Raw genomic sequence first — 16,388 nt, forward strand, 5'->3', positions numbered from 1 at the left:
TGTCACCTTAGTGATACATTTTGGGATAGTAACTAAAGTTTAAAGCAGAAATTGGGACACTTTTGAAATTTTCATTTTTGACCAAAATCGACAGGTCCGGGGCTTAGGGAATTTCTCATATGCCACAAAATGGTTGAAGCTCCTGTTCAAAAATGATGCTCCGAAATCAACTTCTGTCACCTTAGTGATACATTTTGGGATAGTACCTAAAGTTTAAAGCAGAAATTGGGGCACTTTTGAAATTTTCATTTTTGACCAAAATCGACAGATCCGGGGCTTAGGGAATTTCTCATATGCCACAAAACGGTTGAAGCTCCTGTTCAAAAATGATGTTCCGAAATCAACTTCTGTCACCTCAGTGATACATTTTGGGATAGTACCTAAAGTTTAAAGCAGAAATTGGGGCACTTTTGAAATTTTCATTTTTGACCAAAATCGACAGGTCCGGGGCTTAGGGAATTTCTCATATGCCACAAAACGGTTGAAGCTCCTGTTCAAAAATGATGCTCCGAAATCAACTTCTGTCACCTCAGTGATACATTTTGGGATAGTACCTAAAGTTTAAAGCAGAAATTGGGGCACTTTTGAAATTTTCATTTTTGACCAAAATCAACAGGTCCGGGGCTTAGGGAATTTCTCATATGCCACAAAACGGTTGAAGCTCCTGTTCAAAAATGATTTTCTGAAATCAACTTCTGTCACCTCAGTGATACATTTTGGGATAGTACCTAAAGTTTAAAGCAGAAATTGGGGCACTTTTGAAATTTTCATTTTTGACCAAAATCGACAGGTCCGGGACTTAGGGAAATTCTCATATGCCACAAAACGGTTGAAGCTCCTGTTCAAAAATGATGCTCCGAAATCAACTTCTGTCACCTTAGTGATACATTTTGGGATAGTACCCAAAGTTTAAAGCAGAAATTGGGACACTTTTGAAATTTTCATTTTTGACCAAAATCGACAGGTCCGGGGCTTAGGGAATTTCTCATATGCCACAAAATGGTTGAAGCTCCTGTTCAAAAATGATGCTCCGAAATCAACTTCTGTCACCTTAGTGATACATTTTGGGATAGTACCTAAAGTTTAAAGCAGAAATTGGGGCACTTTTGAAATTTTCATTTATGACCAAAATCGACAGGTCCGGGGCTTAGGGAATTTCTCATATGCCACAAAACGGTTGAAGCTCCTGTTAAAAAATGATGCTCCGAAATCAACTTCTGTCACCTTAGTGATACATTTTGGGATAGTACCTAAATTTTAAAGCAGAAATTGGGGCACTTTTGAAATTTTCATTTTTGACCAAAATCGACAGGTCCGGGGCTTAGGGAATTTCTCATATGCCACAAAACGGTTGAAGCTCCTGTTCAAAAATGATTATCCGAAATCAACTTCTGTCACCTTAGTGATACATTTTGGGATAGTACCTAAAGTTTAAAGCAGAAATTGGGGCACTTTTGAAATTTTCATTTTTGACCAAAATCGACAGGTCCGGGGCTTAGGGAATTTCTCATATGCCACAAAACGGTTGAAGCTCCTGTTCAAAAATGATGCTCCGAAATCAACTTCTGTCACCTCAGTGATACATTTTAGGATAGTACCTAAAGTTTAAAGCAGAAATTGGGGCACTTTTGAAATTTTCATTTTTGACCAAAATCGACAGGTCCGGGGCTTAGGGAATTTCTCATATGCCACAAAACGGTTGAAGCTCCTGTTCAAAAATGATTTTCTGAAATCAACTTCTGTCACCTCAGTGATACATTTTGGGATAGTACCTAAAGTTTAAAGCAGAAATTGGGGCACTTTTGAAATTTTCACTTTTGACCAAAATCGACAGGTTCGGGGCTTAGGGAATTTCTCATATGCCACAAAACGGTTGAAGCTCCTGTTCAAAAATGATGCTCCGAAATCAACTTCTGTCACCTCAGTGATACATTTTGGGATAGTACCTAAAGTTTAAAGCAGAAATTGGGGCACTTTTGAAATTTTAATTTTTGACCAAAATCGACAGGTCTGGGGCTTAGGGAATTTCTCATATGCCACAAAACGGTTGAAGCTCCTGTTCAAAAATGATGTTCCGAAATCAAGTTCTGTCACCTTAGTGATACATTTTGGGATAGTACCTAAAGTTTAAAGCAGAAATTGGGGCACTTTTGAAATTTTCACTTTTGACCAAAATCGACAGGTTCGGGGCATAGGGAATTTCTCATATGCCACAAAACGGTTGAAGCTCCTGTTCAAAAATGATGCTCCGAAATCAACTTCTGTCACCTCAGTGATACATTTTGGGATAGTACCTAAAGTTTAAAGCAGAAATTGGGGCACTTTTGAAATTTTCATTTTTGACCAAAATCGACAGGTCCGGGGCTTAGGGAAATTCTCATATGCCACAAAACGGTTGAAGCTCCTGTTCAAAAATGATGCTCCGAAATCAACTTCTGTCACCTTAGTGATACATTTTGGGATAGTACCTAAAGTTTAAAGCAGAAATTGGGGCACTTTTGAAATTTTCATTTATGACCAAAATCGACAGGTCCGGGGCTTAGGGAATTTCTCATATGCCACAAAACGGTTGAAGCTCCTGTTAAAAAATGATGCTCCGAAATCAACTACTGTCACCTTAGTGATACATTTTGGGATAGTACCTAAATTTTAAAGCAGAAATTGGGGCACTTTTGAAATTTTCATTTTTGACCAAAATCGACAGGTCCGGGGCTTAGGGAATTTCTCATATGCCACAAAACGGTTGAAGCTCCTGTTCAAAAATGATGTTCCGAAATCAACTTCTGTCACCTCAGTCATACATTTTGGGATAGTACCTAAAGTTTAAAGCAGAAATTGGGGCACTTTTGAAATTTTCATTTTTGACCAAAATCAACAGGTCCGGGGCTTAGGGAATTTCTCATATGCCACAAAACGGTTGAAGCTCCTGTTCAAAAATGATCCGAAATCAAGTTCTGTCACCTTAGTGATACATTTTGGGATAGTACCTAAAGTTTAAAGCAGAAATTGGGGCACTTTTGAAATTTTCACTTTTGACCAAAATCGACAGGTTCGGGGCATAGGGAATTTCTCATATGCCACAAAACGGTTGAAGCTCCTGTTCAAAAATGATGCTCCGAAATCAACTTCTGTCACCTCAGTGATACATTTTGGGATAGTACCTAAAGTTTAAAGCAGAAATTGGGGCACTTTTGAAATTTTCATTTTTGACCAAAATCGACAGGTCCGGGGCTTAGGGAAATTCTCATATGCCACAAAACGGTTGAAGCTCCTGTTCAAAAATGATGCTCCGAAATCAACTTCTGTCACCTTAGTGATACATTTTGGGATAGTACCTAAAGTTTAAAGCAGAAATTGGGGCACTTTTGAAATTTTCATTTATGACCAAAATCGACAGGTCCGGGGCTTAGGGAATTTCTCATATGCCACAAAACGGTTGAAGCTCCTGTTAAAAAATGATGCTCCGAAATCAACTACTGTCACCTTAGTGATACATTTTGGGATAGTACCTAAATTTTAAAGCAGAAATTGGGGCACTTTTGAAATTTTCATTTTTGACCAAAATCGACAGGTCCGGGGCTTAGGGAATTTCTCATATGCCACAAAACGGTTGAAGCTCCTGTTCAAAAATGATGTTCCGAAATCAACTTCTGTCACCTCAGTCATACATTTTGGGATAGTACCTAAAGTTTAAAGCAGAAATTGGGGCACTTTTGAAATTTTCATTTTTGACCAAAATCGACAGGTCCGGGGCTTAGGGAATTTCTCATATGCCACAAAACGGTTGAAGCTCCTGTTCAAAAATGATGCTCCGAAATCAACTTCTGTCACCTCAGTGATACATTTTAGGATAGTACCTAAAGTTTAAAGCAGAAATTGGGGTACTTTTGAAATTTTCATTTTTGACCAAAATCGACAGGTCCGGGGCTTAGGGAATTTCTCATATGCCACAAAACGGTTGAAGCTCCTGTTCAAAAATGATGTTCCGAAATCAACTTCTGTCACCTCAGTGATACATTTTGGGATAGTACCTAAAGTTTAAAGCAGAAATTGGGGCACTTTTGAAATTTTCATTTTTGACCAAAATCGACAGGTCTGGGGCTTAGGGAATTTCTCATATGCCACAAAACGGTTGAAGCTCCTGTTCAAAAATGATGCTCCGAAATCAACTTCTGTCACCTCAGTGATACATTTTGGGATAGTACCTAAAGTTTAAAGCAGAAATTGGGGCACTTTTGAAATTTTCATTTTTGACCAAAATCGACAGGTCCGGGGCTTAGGGAATTTCTCATATGCCACAAAACGGTTGAAGCTCCTGTTCAAAAATGATTTTCTGAAATCAACTTCTGTCACCTCAGTGATACATTTTGGGATAGTACCTAAAGTTTAAAGCAGAAATTGGGGCACTTTTGAAATTTTCATTTTTGACCAAAATCGACAGGTCCGGGGCTTAGGGAAATTCTCATATGCCACAAAACGGTTGAAGCTCCTGTTCAAAAATGATGCTCCGAAATCAACTTCTGTCACCTTAGTGATACATTTTGGGATAGTACCTAAAGTTTAAAGCAGAAATTGGGACACTTTTGAAATTTTCATTTTTGACCAAAATCGACAGGTCCGGGGCTTAGGGAATTTCTCATATGCCACAAAACGGTTCAAGCTCCTGTTCAAAAATGATGTTCCGAAATCAAGTTCTGTCACCTTAGTGATACATTTTGGGATAGTACCTAAAGTTTAAAGCAGAAATTGGGGCACTTTTGAAATTTTCACTTTTGACCAAAATCGACAGGTTCGGGGCTTAGGGAATTTCTCATATGCCACAAAACGGTTGAAGCTCCTGTTCAAAAATGATGCTCCGAAATCAACTTCTGTCACCTCAGTGATACATTTTGGGATAGTACCTAAAGTTTAAAGCAGAAATTGGGGCACTTTTGAAATTTTCATTTTTGACCAAAATCGACAGGTCCGGGGCTTAGGGAAATTCTCATATGCCACAAAACGGTTGAAGCTCCTGTTCAAAAATGATGCTCCGAAATCAACTTCTGTCACCTTAGTGATACATTTTGGGATAGTACCTAAAGTTTAAAGCAGAAATTGGGGCACTTTTGAAATTTTCATTTATGACCAAAATCGACAGGTCCGGGGCTTAGGGAATTTCTCATATGCCACAAAACGGTTGAAGCTCCTGTTAAAAAATGATGCTCCGAAATCAACTACTGTCACCTTAGTGATACATTTTGGGATAGTACCTAAATTTTAAAGCAGAAATTGGGGCACTTTTGAAATTTTCATTTTTGACCAAAATCGACAGGTCCGGGGCTTAGGGAATTTCTCATATGCCACAAAACGGTTGAAGCTCCTGTTCAAAAATGATGTTCCGAAATCAACTTCTGTCACCTCAGTCATACATTTTGGGATAGTACCTAAAGTTTAAAGCAGAAATTGGGGCACTTTTGAAATTTTCATTTTTGACCAAAATCGACAGGTCCGGGGCTTAGGGAATTTCTCATATGCCACAAAACGGTTGAAGCTCCTGTTCAAAAATGATGCTCCGAAATCAACTTCTGTCACCTCAGTGATACATTTTAGGATAGTACCTAAAGTTTAAAGCAGAAATTGGGGTACTTTTGAAATTTTCATTTTTGACCAAAATCGACAGGTCCGGGGCTTAGGGAATTTCTCATATGCCACAAAACGGTTGAAGCTCCTGTTCAAAAATGATGTTCCGAAATCAACTTCTGTCACCTCAGTGATACATTTTGGGATAGTACCTAAAGTTTAAAGCAGAAATTGGGGCACTTTTGAAATTTTCATTTTTGACCAAAATCGACAGGTCTGGGGCTTAGGGAATTTCTCATATGCCACAAAACGGTTGAAGCTCCTGTTCAAAAATGATGCTCCGAAATCAACTTCTGTCACCTCAGTGATACATTTTGGGATAGTACCTAAAGTTTAAAGCAGAAATTGGGGCACTTTTGAAATTTTCATTTTTGACCAAAATCGACAGGTCCGGGGCTTAGGGAATTTCTCATATGCCACAAAACGGTTGAAGCTCCTGTTCAAAAATGATTTTCTGAAATCAACTTCTGTCACCTCAGTGATACATTTTGGGATAGTACCTAAAGTTTAAAGCAGAAATTGGGGCACTTTTGAAATTTTCATTTTTGACCAAAATCGACAGGTCCGGGGCTTAGGGAAATTCTCATATGCCACAAAACGGTTGAAGCTCCTGTTCAAAAATGATGCTCCGAAATCAACTTCTGTCACCTTAGTGATACATTTTGGGATAGTACCTAAAGTTTAAAGCAGAAATTGGGACACTTTTGAAATTTTCATTTTTGACCAAAATCGACAGGTCCGGGGCTTAGGGAATTTCTCATATGCCACAAAACGGTTCAAGCTCCTGTTCAAAAATGATGTTCCGAAATCAAGTTCTGTCACCTTAGTGATACATTTTGGGATAGTACCTAAAGTTTAAAGCAGAAATTGGGGCACTTTTGAAATTTTCACTTTTGACCAAAATCGACAGGTTCGGGGCTTAGGGAATTTCTCATATGCCACAAAACGGTTGAAGCTCCTGTTCAAAAATGATGCTCCGAAATCAACTTCTGTCACCTCAGTGATACATTTTGGGATAGTACCTAAAGTTTAAAGCAGAAATTGGGGCACTTTTGAAATTTTCATTTTTGACCAAAATCGACAGGTCCGGGGCTTAGGGAATTTCTCATATGCCACAAAACGGTTGAAGCTCCTGTTCAAAAATGATTTTCTGAAATCAACTTCTGTCACCTCAGTGATACATTTTGGGATAGTACCTAAAGTTTAAAGCAGAAATTGGGGCACTTTTGAAATTTTCATTTTTGACCAAAATCGACAGGTCCGGGACTTAGGGAAATTCTCATATGCCACAAAACGGTTGAAGCTCCTGTTCAAAAATGATGCTCCGAAATCAACTTCTGTCACCTTAGTGATACATTTTGGGATAGTACCTAAAGTTTAAAGCAGAAATTGGGACACTTTTGAAATTTTCATTTTTGACCAAAATCGACAGGTCCGGGGCTTAGGGAATTTCTCATATGCCACAAAATGGTTGAAGCTCCTGTTCAAAAATGATGCTCCGAAATCAACTTCTGTCACCTCAGTGATACATTTTGGGATAGTACCTAAAGTTTAAAGCAGAAATTGGGGCACTTTTGAAATTTTCATTTTTGACCAAAATCGACAGGTCCGGGGCTTAGGGAAATTCTCATATGCCACAAAACGGTTGAAGCTCCTGTTCAAAAATGATGCTCCGAAATCAACTTCTGTCACCTTAGTGATACATTTTGGGATAGTAACTAAAGTTTAAAGCAGAAATTGGGACACTTTTGAAATTTTCATTTTTGACCAAAATCGACAGGTCCGGGGCTTAGGGAATTTCTCATATGCCACAAAATGGTTGAAGCTCCTGTTCAAAAATGATGCTCCGAAATCAACTTCTGTCACCTTAGTGATACATTTTGGGATAGTACCTAAAGTTTAAAGCAGAAATTGGGGCACTTTTGAAATTTTCATTTTTGACCAAAATCGACAGATCCGGGGCTTAGGGAATTTCTCATATGCCACAAAACGGTTGAAGCTCCTGTTCAAAAATGATGTTCCGAAATCAACTTCTGTCACCTCAGTGATACATTTTGGGATAGTACCTAAAGTTTAAAGCAGAAATTGGGGCACTTTTGAAATTTTCATTTTTGACCAAAATCGACAGGTCCGGGGCTTAGGGAATTTCTCATATGCCACAAAACGGTTGAAGCTCCTGTTCAAAAATGATGCTCCGAAATCAACTTCTGTCACCTCAGTGATACATTTTGGGATAGTACCTAAAGTTTAAAGCAGAAATTGGGGCACTTTTGAAATTTTCATTTTTGACCAAAATCGACAGGTCCGGGGCTTAGGGAATTTCTCATATGCCACAAAACGGTTGAAGCTCCTGTTCAAAAATGATTTTCTGAAATCAACTTCTGTCACCTCAGTGATACATTTTGGGATAGTACCTAAAGTTTAAAGCAGAAATTGGGGCACTTTTGAAATTTTCATTTTTGACCAAAATCGACAGGTCCGGGACTTAGGGAAATTCTCATATGCCACAAAACGGTTGAAGCTCCTGTTCAAAAATGATGCTCCGAAATCAACTTCTGTCACCTTAGTGATACATTTTGGGATAGTACCTAAAGTTTAAAGCAGAAATTGGGACACTTTTGAAATTTTCATTTTTGACCAAAATCGACAGGTCCGGGGCTTAGGGAATTTCTCATATGCCACAAAATGGTTGAAGCTCCTGTTCAAAAATGATGCTCCGAAATCAACTTCTGTCACCTTAGTGATACATTTTGGGATAGTACCTAAAGTTTAAAGCAGAAATTGGGGCACTTTTGAAATTTTCATTTATGACCAAAATCGACAGGTCCGGGGCTTAGGGAATTTCTCATATGCCACAAAACGGTTGAAGCTCCTGTTAAAAAATGATGCTCCGAAATCAACTTCTGTCACCTTAGTGATACATTTTGGGATAGTACCTAAATTTTAAAGCAGAAATTGGGGCACTTTTGAAATTTTCATTTTTGACCAAAATCGACAGGTCCGGGGCTTAGGGAATTTCTCATATGCCACAAAACGGTTGAAGCTCCTGTTCAAAAATGATTATCCGAAATCAACTTCTGTCACCTTAGTGATACATTTTGGGATAGTACCTAAAGTTTAAAGCAGAAATTGGGGCACTTTTGAAATTTTCATTTTTGACCAAAATCGACAGGTCCGGGGCTTAGGGAATTTCTCATATGCCACAAAACGGTTGAAGCTCCTGTTCAAAAATGATGTTCCGAAATCAACTTCTGTCACCTCAGTGATACATTTTGGGATAGTACCTAAAGTTTAAAGCAGAAATTGGGGCACTTTTGAAATTTTCATTTTTGACCAAAATCGACAGGTCCGGGGCTTAGGGAATTTCTCATATGCCACAAAACGGTTGAAGCTCCTGTTCAAAAATTATTATCCGAAATCAACTTCTTTCACCTTAGTGATAAATTTTGGGATAGTACCTAAAGTTTAAAGCAGAAATTGGGGCTCTTTTGAAATTTTCATTTTTGACCAAAATCGACACGTCCGGGGCTTAGGGAATTTCTCATATGCCACAAAACGGTTGAAGCTCCTGTTCAAAAATGATGTTCCGAAATCAACTTCTGTCACCTTAGTGATACATTTTGGGATAGTACCTAAAGTTTAAAGCAGAAATTGGGGCACTTTTGAAATTTTCATTTTTGACCAAAATCGACAGGTCCGGGGCTTAGGGAATTTCTCATATGCCACAAAACGGTTGAAGCTCCTGTTCAAAAATGATGTTCCGAAATCAACTTCTGTCACCTCAGTGATACATTTTGGGATAGTACCTAAAGTTTAAAGCAGAAATTGGGGCACTTTTGAAATTTTCATTTTTGACCGAAATCGACAGGTCCGGGGCTTAGGGAATTTCTCATATGCCACAAAACGGTTGAAGCTCCTGTTCAAAAATGATTTTCTGAAATCAACTTCTGTCACCTCAGTGATACATTTTGGGATAGTACCTAAAGTTTAAAGCAGAAATTGGGGCACTTTTGAAATTTTCATTTTTGACCAAAATCGACAGGTCCGGGGCTTAGGGAAATTCTCATATGCCACAAAACGGTTGAAGCTCCTGTTCAAAAATGATGCTCCGAAATCAACTTCTGTCACCTTAGTGATACATTTTGGGATAGTACCTAAAGTTTAAAGCAGAAATTGGGACACTTTTGAAATTTTCATTTTTGACCAAAATCGACAGGTCCGGGGCTTAGGGAATTTCTCATATGCCACAAAATGGTTGAAGCTCCTGTTCAAAAATGATGCTCCGAAATCAACTTCTGTCACCTTAGTGATACATTTTGGGATAGTACCTAAAGTTTAAAGCAGAAATTGGGGCACTTTTAAAATTTTCATTTTTGACCAAAATCGACAGGTCCGGGGCTTAGGGAATTTCTCATATGCCACAAAACGGTTGAAGCTCCTGTTAAAAAATGATGCTCCGAAATCAACTACTGTCACCTTAGTGATACATTTTGGGATAGTACCTAAATTTTAAAGCAGAAATTGGGGCACTTTTGAAATTTTCATTTTTGACCAAAATCGACAGGTCCGGGGCTTAGGGAATTTCTCATATGCCACAAAACGGTTGAAGCTCCTGTTCAAAAATGATGTTCCGAAATCAACTTCTGTCACCTCAGTCATACATTTTGGGATAGTACCTAAAGTTTAAAGCAGAAATTGGGGCACTTTTGAAATTTTCATTTTTGACCAAAATCGACAGGTCCGGGGCTTAGGGAATTTCTCATATGCCACAAAACGGTTGAAGCTCCTGTTCAAAAATGATGCTCCGAAATCAACTTCTGTCACCTCAGTGATACATTTTAGGATAGTACCTAAAGTTTAAAGCAGAAATTGGGGCACTTTTGAAATTTTCATTTTTGACCAAAATCGACAGGTCCGGGGCTTAGGGAATTTCTCATATGCCACAAAACGGTTGAAGCTCCTGTTCAAAAATGATGTTCCGAAATCAACTTCTGTCACCTCAGTGATACATTTTGGGATAGTACCTAAAGTTTAAAGCAGAAATTGGGGCACTTTTGAAATTTTCATTTTTGACCAAAATCGACAGGTCTGGGGCTTAGGGAATTTCTCATATGCCACAAAACGGTTGAAGCTCCTGTTCAAAAATGATGCTCCGAAATCAACTTCTGTCACCTCAGTGATACATTTTAGGATAGTACCTAAAGTTTAAAGCAGAAATTGGGGCACTTTTGAAATTTTCATTTTTGACCAAAATCGACAGGTCCGGGGCTTAGGGAATTTCTCATATGCCACAAAACGGTTGAAGCTCCTGTTCAAAAATGATGTTCCGAAATCAACTTCTGTCACCTCAGTGATACATTTTGGGATAGTACCTAAAGTTTAAAGCAGAAATTGGGGCACTTTTGAAATTTTCATTTTTGACCAAAATCGACAGGTCTGGGGCTTAGGGAATTTCTCATATGCCACAAAACGGTTGAAGCTCCTGTTCAAAAATGATGCTCCGAAATCAACTTCTGTCACCTCAGTGATACATTTTGGGATAGTACCTAAAGTTTAAAGCAGAAATTGGGGCACTTTTGAAATTTTAATTTTTGACCAAAATCGACAGGTCCGGGGCTTAGGGAATTTCTCATATGCCACAAAACGGTTGAAGCTCCTGTTCAAAAATGATTTTCTGAAATCAACTTCTGTCACCTCAGTGATACATTTTGGGATAGTACCTAAAGTTTAAAGCAGAAATTGGGGCACTTTTGAAATTTTCATTTTTGACCAAAATCAACAGGTCCGGGGCTTAGGGAATTTCTCATATGCCACAAAACGGTTCAAGCTCCTGTTCAAAAATGATGTTCCGAAATCAAGTTCTGTCACCTTAGTGATACATTTTGGGATAGTACCTAAAGTTTAAAGCAGAAATTGGGACACTTTTGAAATTTTCATTTTTGACCAAAATCGACAGGTCCGGGGCTTAGGGAATTTCTCATATGCCACAAAATGGTTGAAGCTCCTGTTCAAAAATGATGCTCCGAAATCAACTTCTGTCACCTTAGTGATACATTTTGGGATAGTACCTAAAGTTTAAAGCAGAAATTGGGGCACTTTTGAAATTTTCATTTATGACCAAAATCGACAGGTCCGGGGCTTAGGGAATTTCTCATATGCCACAAAACGGTTGAAGCTCCTGTTAAAAAATGATGCTCCGAAATCAACTTCTGTCACCTTAGTGATACATTTTGGGATAGTACCTAAATTTTAAAGCAGAAATTGGGGCACTTTTGAAATTTTCATTTTTGACCAAAATCGACAGGTCCGGGGCTTAGGGAATTTCTCATATGCCACAAAACGGTTGAAGCTCCTGTTCAAAAATGATTTTCTGAAATCAACTTCTGTCACCTCAGTGATACATTTTGGGATAGTACCTAAAGTTTAAAGCAGAAATTGGGGCACTTTTGAAATTTTCACTTTTGACCAAAATCGACAGGTTCGGGGCTTAGGGAATTTCTCATATGCCACAAAACGGTTGAAGCTCCTGTTCAAAAATGATGCTCCGAAATCAACTTCTGTCACCTCAGTGATACATTTTGGGATAGTACCTAAAGTTTAAAGCAGAAATTGGGGCACTTTTGAAATTTTAATTTTTGACCAAAATCGACAGGTCCGGGGCTTAGGGAATTTCTCATATGCCACAAAACGGTTGAAGCTCCTGTTCAAAAATGATTTTCTGAAATCAACTTCTGTCACCTCAGTGATACATTTTGGGATAGTACCTAAAGTTTAAAGCAGAAATTGGGGCACTTTTGAAATTTTCATTTTTGACCAAAATCAACAGGTCTGGGGCTTAGGGAATTTCTCATATGCCACAAAACGGTTGAAGCTCCTGTTCAAAAATGATGTTCCGAAATCAAGTTCTGTCACCTTAGTGATACATTTTGGGATAGTACCTAAAGTTTAAAGCAGAAATTGGGGCACTTTTGAAATTTTCACTTTTGACCAAAATCGACAGGTTCGGGGCATAGGGAATTTCTCATATGCCACAAAACGGTTGAAGCTCCTGTTCAAAAATGATGCTCCGAAATCAACTTCTGTCACCTCAGTGATACATTTTGGGATAGTACCTAAAGTTTAAAGCAGAAATTGGGGCACTTTTGAAATTTTCATTTTTGACCAAAATCGACAGGTCCGGGGCTTAGGGAAATTCTCATATGCCACAAAACGGTTGAAGCTCCTGTTCAAAAATGATGCTCCGAAATCAACTTCTGTCACCTTAGTGATACATTTTGGGATAGTACCTAAAGTTTAAAGCAGAAATTGGGGCACTTTTGAAATTTTCATTTATGACCAAAATCGACAGGTCCGGGGCTTAGGGAATTTCTCATATGCCACAAAACGGTTGAAGCTCCTGTTAAAAAATGATGCTCCGAAATCAACTACTGTCACCTTAGTGATACATTTTGGGATAGTACCTAAATTTTAAAGCAGAAATTGGGGCACTTTTGAAATTTTCATTTTTGACCAAAATCGACAGGTCCGGGGCTTAGGGAATTTCTCATATGCCACAAAACGGTTGAAGCTCCTGTTCAAAAATGATGTTCCGAAATCAACTTCTGTCACCTCAGTCATACATTTTGGGATAGTACCTAAAGTTTAAAGCAGAAATTGGGGCACTTTTGAAATTTTCATTTTTGACCAAAATCGACAGGTCCGGGGCTTAGGGAATTTCTCATATGCCACAAAACGGTTGAAGCTCCTGTTCAAAAATGATGCTCCGAAATCAACTTCTGTCACCTCAGTGATACATTTTAGGATAGTACCTAAAGTTTAAAGCAGAAATTGGGGCACTTTTGAAATTTTCATTTTTGACCAAAATCGACAGGTCCGGGGCTTAGGGAATTTCTCATATGCCACAAAACGGTTGAAGCTCCTGTTCAAAAATGATGTTCCGAAATCAACTTCTGTCACCTCAGTGATACATTTTGGGATAGTACCTAAAGTTTAAAGCAGAAATTGGGGCACTTTTGAAATTTTCATTTTTGACCAAAATCGACAGGTCTGGGGCTTAGGGAATTTCTCATATGCCACAAAACGGTTGAAGCTCCTGTTCAAAAATGATGCTCCGAAATCAACTTCTGTCACCTCAGTGATACATTTTGGGATAGTACCTAAAGTTTAAAGCAGAAATTGGGGCACTTTTGAAATTTTCATTTTTGACCAAAATCGACAGGTCCGGGGCTTAGGGAATTTCTCATATGCCACAAAACGGTTGAAGCTCCTGTTCAAAAATGATTTTCTGAAATCAACTTCTGTCACCTCAGTGATACATTTTGGGATAGTACCTAAAGTTTAAAGCAGAAATTGGGGCACTTTTGAAATTTTCATTTTTGACCAAAATCGACAGGTCCGGGACTTAGGGAAATTCTCATATGCCACAAAACGGTTGAAGCTCCTGTTCAAAAATGATGCTCCGAAATCAACTTCTGTCACCTTAGTGATACATTTTGGGATAGTACCTAAAGTTTAAAGCAGAAATTGGGACACTTTTGAAATTTTCATTTTTGACCAAAATCGACAGGTCCGGGGCTTAGGGAATTTCTCATATGCCACAAAATGGTTGAAGCTCCTGTTCAAAAATGATGCTCCGAAATCAACTTCTGTCACCTCAGTGATACATTTTGGGATAGTACCTAAAGTTTAAAGCAGAAATTGGGGCACTTTTGAAATTTTCATTTTTGACCAAAATCGACAGGTCCGGGGCTTAGGGAAATTCTCATATGCCACAAAACGGTTGAAGCTCCTGTTCAAAAATGATGCTCCGAAATCAACTTCTGTCACCTTAGTGATACATTTTGGGATAGTAACTAAAGTTTAAAGCAGAAATTGGGACACTTTTGAAATTTTCATTTTTGACCAAAATCGACAGGTCCGGGGCTTAGGGAATTTCTCATATGTCACAAAATGGTTGAAGCTCCTGTTCAAAAATGATGCTCCGAAATCAACTTCTGTCACCTTAGTGATACATTTTGGGATAGTACCTAAAGTTTAAAGCAGAAATTGGGGCACTTTTGAAATTTTCATTTATGACCAAAATCGACAGATCCGGGGCTTAGGGAATTTCTCATATGCCACAAAACGGTTGAAGCTCCTGTTAAAAAATGATGCTCCGAAATCAACTTCTGTCACCTTAGTGATACATTTTGGGATAGTACCTAAATTTTAAAGCAGAAATTGGGGCACTTTTGAAATTTTCATTTTTGACCAAAATCGACAGGTCCGGGACTTAGGGAATTTCTCATATGCCACAAAACGGTTGAAGCTCCTGTTCAAAAATGATGTTCCGAAATCAACTTCTGTCACCTCAGTGATACATTTTGGGATAGTACCTAAAGTTTAAAGCAGAAATTGGGGCACTTTTGAAATTTTCATTTTTGACCAAAATCGACAGGTCCGGGGCTTAGGGAATTTCTCATATGCCACAAAACGGTTGAAGCTCCTGTTCAAAAATGATGCTCCGAAATCAACTTCTGTCACCTCAGTGATACATTTTGGGATAGTACCTAAAGTTTAAAGCAGAAATTGGGGCACTTTTGAAATTTTCATTTTTGACCAAAATCGACAGGTCCGGGGCTTAGGGAATTTCTCATATGCCACAAAACGGTTGAAGCTCCTGTTCAAAAATGATTTTCTGAAATCAACTTCTGTCACCTCAGTGATACATTTTGGGATAGTACCTAAAGTTTAAAGCAGAAATTGGGGCACTTTTGAAATTTTCATTTTTGACCAAAATCGACAGGTCCGGGACTTAGGGAAATTCTCATATGCCACAAAACGGTTGAAGCTCCTGTTCAAAAATGATGCTCCGAAATCAACTTCTGTCACCTTAGTGATACATTTTGGGATAGTACCTAAAGTTTAAAGCAGAAATTGGGACACTTTTGAAATTTTCATTTTTGACCAAAATCGACAGGTCCGGGGCTTAGGGAATTTCTCATATGCCACAAAATGGTTGAAGCTCCTGTTCAAAAATGATGCTCCGAAATCAACTTCTGTCACCTTAGTGATACATTTTGGGATAGTACCTAAAGTTTAAAGCAGAAATTGGGGCACTTTTGAAATTTTCATTTATGACCAAAATCGACAGGTCCGGGGCTTAGGGAATTTCTCATATGCCACAAAACGGTTGAAGCTCCTGTTAAAAAATGATGCTCCGAAATCAACTTCTGTCACCTTAGTGATACATATTGGGATAGTACCTAAATTTTAAAGCAGAAATTGGGGCACTTTTGAAATTTTCATTTTTGACCAAAATCGACAGGTCCGGGGCTTAGGGAATTTCTCATATGCCACAAAACGGTTGAAGCTCCTGTTCAAAAATGATGTTCCGAAATCAACTTCTGTCACCTCAGTGATACATTTTGGGATAGTACCTAAAGTTTAAAGCAGAAATTGGGGCACTTTTGAAATTTTCATTTTTGACCAAAATCGACAGGTCCGGGGCTTAGGGAATTTCTCATATGCCACAAAATGGTTGAAGCTCCTGTTCAAAAATTATTATCCGAAATCAACTTCTTTCACCTTAGTGATAAATTTTGGGATAGTACCTAAAGTTTAAAGCAGAAATTGGGGCTCTTTTGAAATTTTCATTTTTGACCAAAATCGACACGTCCGGGGCTTAGGGAATTTCTCATATGCCACAAAACGGTTGAAGCTCCTGTTCAAAAATGATGTTCCGAAATCAACTTCTGTCACCTTAGTGATACATTTTGGGATAGTACCTA

The sequence above is a fragment of the Pseudophryne corroboree genome, chromosome 7 (genome assembly GCF_028390025.1).
Source record: "Pseudophryne corroboree isolate aPseCor3 chromosome 7, aPseCor3.hap2, whole genome shotgun sequence".
NCBI classification, from domain to species: Eukaryota; Metazoa; Chordata; class Amphibia; order Anura; family Myobatrachidae; genus Pseudophryne; species Pseudophryne corroboree.